Raw genomic sequence first — 6,776 nt, forward strand, 5'->3', positions numbered from 1 at the left:
TTCCTCCTGGAAATCCTTCGGAGATTCCTGCTGGATTTGCTTCCCGGTTTCTAATGGAATTCTCTCAGGAGTCCTTCTGGAATTCCTTTGGGGTTTCCTTCTGGAAGTGCTTCAAAGATTTATCCTAGAATTCCTTCGAGGATTCATGCTGGAATTCGTTCGGGGATTTCTCTCTGAATTCTTTCAGTAATTCCTCCTAAAATTCCTTCGGAGATTTTTCCTGGACTTCCTATGGGGATGTCTCTTAAAAATCTATTTCCGCTTGGAAATCCTTTGGAGATTACTCCTAGAATTCCTTCAGGGGTCCCCTCTGGGATTCCTGCAGGGATTTCTCCTGTAAGTTTTTCGAGGATTTCTCCTGGAATTCCTTCAGGAATTCCTCCAGGAATTCCGTCGGGTATTCCTGCTGGACTTCTTTCGGGGATTCCTCCTGAAATTTCTTCGGCGATTCCTCTTGATATTTCGTCATCCTGAAATTTCTACGGAAAATACTATTCGAATTTCTCCGGAGATTCCTCCTGGAATTATTTCGGATTGCTCTTGGAATTACTGCGGGAATTCCTCCTAGACTTATTTCGGGGGTTTCTCATGGAATTCCTACGAGGGTTTCTCCTGGATAATTTTCGTTGGTCCCTTCTAGAAACACATTGAGGATTTCTTCTCGAATTCCTTTAAAAAAATCTAGAATTTCTTTAGGGATTCCTCCTGGACTTCCTTCATTAAATCCTCCTGGGATTTTTTCGAGGATTCCTCTTGATATTCCGTCGTGGATTCCTCCCGGAATTCCTTCGGGGTTTCCTCCTGGAATTCTTTTGGAAAGAATTCTTGAAAAAAAAAAACTTTTAAAGATGTGTTTAATGAACCCTTTGCGAAATTTCTGAAGGAATATTGAATTTTTGATTTTCTGAAAGAAATTGCTGGATTTTTTTCAAGGAATCCGTGGATGAATTTTTGTAAGAATCTCAAGATCTGTTTTTTGAAAGAGCCTATGGAACATTTTTGGAGGAATCTCATGGAACTCTGGAAGAAGTTCTGTAGCAATTCCTAGAGGATTTTCTAAAGGGAGCCATGGGATTTGTTCCTGAGATTTCTCCAAGACGTTCTTTTCCAGTTTCTCCAGCAATTTCTTCCAAGATTCCTCTAGAAACAAGTAATTATTTCCGGAATTCCTTTACAAGATTCTTCCAGGAGTTTGTTCGGAGATTCCTCTAGAAATTATTACTTGGATTCTTCCAAGAGTTCTTTGTGGAATCCCTCATAGAGCTATTTCTGGAAACTTTCCAGGAGCTTCTTCTGACAATTCTCCAGAAGTTCCATCTAGGATTCCTCCTTCCGAATCTTCTTCAATAAATCCTTCTGATGTTATTCTGGATGTTTTAGGACTCCTCATATAATTCGAATCTGAGGTTCCTCCAAAAAAAATCGTTCTGGATTCCTCCAAGATTTCGTTCCGATTTTCCCAAGAAATTCCAAGATTCCTTCCGGAATTTCTTCTGATATTCCCCCAAAAATTCTCCCTGAGATTTCTTCAGCTCTTCAGGAGTTTCCGGATTCCTTCTCGCGGTCCGACATACCTCCAGGAATGCCATCCCGTGAAGGAACTCTTGGATGAGTCCTAGAATGAACTTCTGGAGAAATTTCTTTTGGAGTTATTTCAGAAGGCACTTCTGTACAAATTTAGCAGTGCAATCCCAAAAGAATTTCTTTCTTGAGGATCCCAGATTTCTTCCAGGATTTTCTTACGAAATTCCATCAGAAATTACTTCCGGGATTTTCCTAGAAATTTGATCCAAAACTTCAATTATTTCTTCTGGGATTCTTCCACGATCTCTTTGTAAGGTTCACCCTCGAAATCTCTTCGGAATTATTTCCGATATTTGCTTCAATAAACCCTCACAAAGTTTTTCTTAGCATTCCTCAGAGAATGTCTTCCTGGAGTTTCTTCTGAGTCTCTGTCAGGAGTCTCTGCTGGGATTTCTCAATATGTTCCTTAAGGGATTCCTTCATTTGAGATTCTAAGGATTCCTTTAGGAGTTCTTTCACGGGTTATTTAGGGAGTTACAGTAAAACCTTCATGAGTCGATATTGAAGGGACCATCGACTCAAGGAAATATCGAGAAGTGGAACAAAAATCCTTTGGGAAGCTTTTTAAAGGGACCATCATAGTAACCCAGAAATTATTTTTCAGTATGGAAAAATTAACCTCCATGAGTCGATATCGAGTCAATGAACATCGGCTCATGGAGGTTCGACTGTACTTTAAAAATTGCTTTCTTCTAAGATTATATATTCATTTTGGGATTCTTCCAAGAGTTTCTTCTGGAATTCTTCATTAAATTCCTTCTGGGATTCCCTATTTTTAGGATTCCTTTTCCTGAGATTTATTCAAAAGATTCTTTATCGGTTTCTTCAGCGTTCTTCCTTCTGGGATTCTTTCTTCAAAAGTTATCCAAGAGTTGCTTCTGAGATTTTTCAACGAACTCTGTCTAAGATTCACCCAATAGTTCCTTCAGTGATTCATCGAGCAGTTCCTTCTGGGTTTCCTCTTGGAGTTCCTGGATGAGGATTCCGTCCTGGATTGTTTCAGTTGTACATTTTGTGATTCCTTTAGGTGCTCTTTCTAGATTTCTGCAGGGTTTTCCAGGGAAACTTTCCGGGAATTCTTTAGGACTTCTTTCTAGCATTCCTCAAGGAATTCCTTCATGGGTTCCTCCCATAACTAGCTCTGGTTTTCTCCAAGGATTTCTCCTGAGATTACACAGAATTTCTTCCGAAATTCCTTTAAACGATCCTAGATTGATTTTGCAATTAAACCCCAGATCGCTTTAGAAATACTTTCCAGGATTACATTCGGAATTTCTTCAGGATTCTTCCAGAATTTCCATTTGAAATTCCTCCAGGAATTTCTAGGATTACTCCAGAAATTCTCTCTGGGATTCATCTGAGAAATCCTTCCGGGATTGCTTTATAGTTATTTATGTAACAAGTTGCAAAAAGTTGATTTTTTCCGCACGAGTCGTACATTTATCCAACGAGGCTTGCCGAGTTGGATAAATACGAAGAGTGCTGAAAAAATCGAGTTTTGCAACGAGTTCCATACAAAATTTTATGCAATGATTTTTTCATAATGCAACCCATTTGAGTTGCATAATGTTCATAATGCAACTCAAATGAGTTGCATTATGAACATTATACAACTATTTTTCATTATGCAACTCATTTCAGTTGCATAATGAACCAGTTCGGAAAAATTGGCCATTATAATACTAAAATGAGTTATATAAAATAGAAATTACGATACTGAATTGCATAAAATTATTTATACCATGCTTCTTTAAGAACTTCTCCTGTGATTCCTCCATTTCTGTACATTATTCTGCAATTCCTCAGTAAGTTCTTTCTGAAATGCCCACAGATGTTTCTAATAGAAATCTTTAAGAAGTTTATTACTGAATTACTGTAGGAGTTTTAATGGAATATCCTTTGGAATTAATCCAGAAATTCTGTATAGGTCTCCTCAAATAGTCACAGCGATAATTCTTAAAATTATAGAGAACTTAACGCCCAGCATACCACTTTAATTCACCTAGGGGGATTAGGGGCATAATGGACACCCTAAGCAAATGAGTATGTTAGGCCTGTATAACAGACAAAAACTTAACATATTATCAGTTGGCTTACAACTTTAACTTGTTTTCTACGTATTTCAATCATTTACAGCAGGCAGAATGTCATTATTGTGAAGAAATAATGAATTGTAAACCGTGTGTTTTTTTTAGGCTGGCAGGAAAGGTACGGGGCGAAATGGACACCCATCGGGGCATAATGGACACCCCTGCATATTTTATGCTGTATCTTTGATAATATCGACCAGTTAAGTAATCCGCCTACGGGGATCAATACCTCAGATATAATACTCCATCTTAGACGAGTTTACATAACATCAAAGTAAATGTAATACATTTTAGGCTAAAATAATCAGATTGATTTTTTCCAAACTCTCTAAAACGCCTAACAGTATGCAACGCGCGCACATCTATTCATAATTGCCAGTGTTCATTTCGCCCCGAATTGACTACAACATTGACATTGCTATTTTGAGTAAGTTCTGATCAAAAATATAATACTTCATCCATTGCTAAATCTGCGTATACATGTAGATAAGCTAACAATTTATTTGTTTTTATGGTGGACACACTCAAACACTCGTAATACCTTATTTACTACTGCTTCGAAATTATAAGAAATCCACCATATGAAAAACATACTTCAATTTCAATGATATTTTGGTTATTTTGAAGGAATATAAATGGTACTTTTGTAAAATAGAACAATGACTTGTTCCTTTACACTAATGTATTAAAAGTTTTACATAAAAGTCAATAGGTTCGGCAAAAACAGGGGTGTCCATTTCGCCCCGGGTGTCCATTATGCCCCTAATCCCCCTACACCTACTTTGATCCTACACACGCTAATAGAAATTCTCACCGGAATCGCAATTAAATTCATCAAAGTCATTCCAAAGTTCGTGCCCAGTATGTCTTTTGAAATTCCACAAGGTTTTTAAAGGATTTGATTGGTAAACTCGGCAGAATTCCGTCTACCATATACTGAACCGGGGTTAAGGCTATGGATATAAAATCCGGAAACGATGGGTTTCGATTTCCGTTTCGGTCGGGAAAATTTTCTCGACTCCCTGGGCATAGTGTATCATAGTGCTTGCCCCACAATATATAAATCCATGCAATGGTGGGCGAAGTAAGCCCTTCAATTAATCACTGTGGAAGTGCTCAAAGAATACTAAGTTGAAGTGGGGTAGGCCGAATTCCAGTGGGAACGTAGAGCCATAAAGAAGAAGAAGAAGAAGAAGACGACTGAACTGTTATTTTCATCAGGCCAAAATAATAAGCTGTTATAAGTTGATTTTCATAGAAATTGTCAAAGGGCTAGCCTAGCCTAGAGGATAGCAACGCCCATCTAATGGATTTCGAGTCGTGGGTTCGAGCCCAAGGCTAAACAGTTTCAATGTGCATGTCAAAAAAGCAATCCCATTGAAATCTTTTTTGTTGACTCTGTTCAAACAGGAACAGCTTTGCATAACAATGCCCCACGTTCAGACGTAACAAGCTATGGACCACACCGATCCCGGCTCGCTCAATCCCACTAGTTCCGTTCATGTCTGACAAACAGGCTTTCCCAAAATTGACTCAACAAACAAAGCAAATCATTTCATTATTCGGATTTAATCTGCGCGTGCCCATGTTCGGATAACAGTAGTAGCCGAGCAGTCATGCCATTCGAGCTCTCTCCAAAATAATAAAAACACACGAAACGAGACGATAACTTTTACTTTTCGTCGTCAAACCAGAGCGCGTCACAGGCAAGTTGTTGTGTTGTGACGACGACGACGAGAGACGCAGAGATGCCATGTAAACAACAGCAACGACGACCAGGCAGAGCTACAACAACACATTTCACTTTCACGTTGAGGCGACGAACTTTTTTTTTTTGCGAACTCAGACTCCGCGTGCGTGGTGCGAACGAGTCATGGCCTGCTGTTTGGCCCGGTCGCCGTCGTGATACGCGCGTTTGGCGGGGCGCTTTCTTGCTTATGCTGCCCAAGCCCACCGATCGCAGTAGGCCGTCGTTCGGCACACACGACGGTAAAACGCAGGCGGTGCTGAACGTTATTAAAAAAGCATCTGTTTCGGTCGGATATTGCGGATTGTGCTATTTTCGGTTCCGATTTATTGTTCCGAATTGTTTTTCGTCAGTTGGTAGTGACACATAAATGGGAACTGGATTGCTGTTTTTTTTTTTATTTATTTGCATGGGGCATAAAATGCTTTAATTGCGCGGTTGAACTCACCGTCGGCAGAAGGCAAGGCCAACTTGCACTAATTGGGAGAAACAATGCCCAAGGTGGAAAAGGAATAGGCTAATTACATTCGCGCGCGTGTGCACCTTGAAGGTGTACGTACCTCCATGAACCTGACCAAATGGTTTCAAGATCAACGAAAGAACAACCTTGGTTTTCGGATGTTTGTGTATTCTGTTTCGGGGGAATGACATTGGGGAGATGAGGGCAAATTGGAATGGGTAATATATTTAACAGACCTTCAAAAATATCAAAATATGATACTATTGAGTTAATTTCCTTGCTACGCCAAGATAAATGAGAAAAAGAAAGAGAAGAAGAAAACGAAGGAGAATAAAAGTGATAAGAAGACATCTTCCCCCGTTTACTCTCGGTTGTTATATGCATCACGTGATGGTCGGCCGTGGCTTGCGCGCTAAATCATAGGCGGCTATGTAATTCTTCATTGTCTCGATACTCACCTACATGCGTGAGCAATGGAAATGAAGAACAACATAGCCGCCTATGATATAGGGTAAACAGGTATAATATGCCCCCCCCCCCTAAGCAGAAATGGCAATATATCTAAAATTCGCGCCTTATTCCATCTATTGTCCACTGCAAATCGTTGTTTCTAAAGTCAGTGTAGTGTTGCATGAGAACTTTACCTCTGGAGGGGCGGCTATGGAAGCTTTGAAACGTTTTCCGAAAACGTTCCAAAATTTACCTTATCAAAACAAACGGGGCAATACGCCCCATCAAAAGAAAAACGTCCAGCCCCGTGATAAAACTGTACCAGGGGATAATTCTACCACATGATTATCCTAGGAGGCCCTTTTAACAAGTGTTTAACTGCATAAAAGTTGCAAAATAACATAAGCGAACAGAACTAGCTTCGTTTACAATGAAGCCAGCTTGC

The sequence above is a fragment of the Aedes albopictus genome, chromosome 2, assembly GCF_035046485.1.
Source record: "Aedes albopictus strain Foshan chromosome 2, AalbF5, whole genome shotgun sequence".
NCBI lineage: Eukaryota > Metazoa > Arthropoda > Insecta > Diptera > Culicidae > Aedes > Aedes albopictus.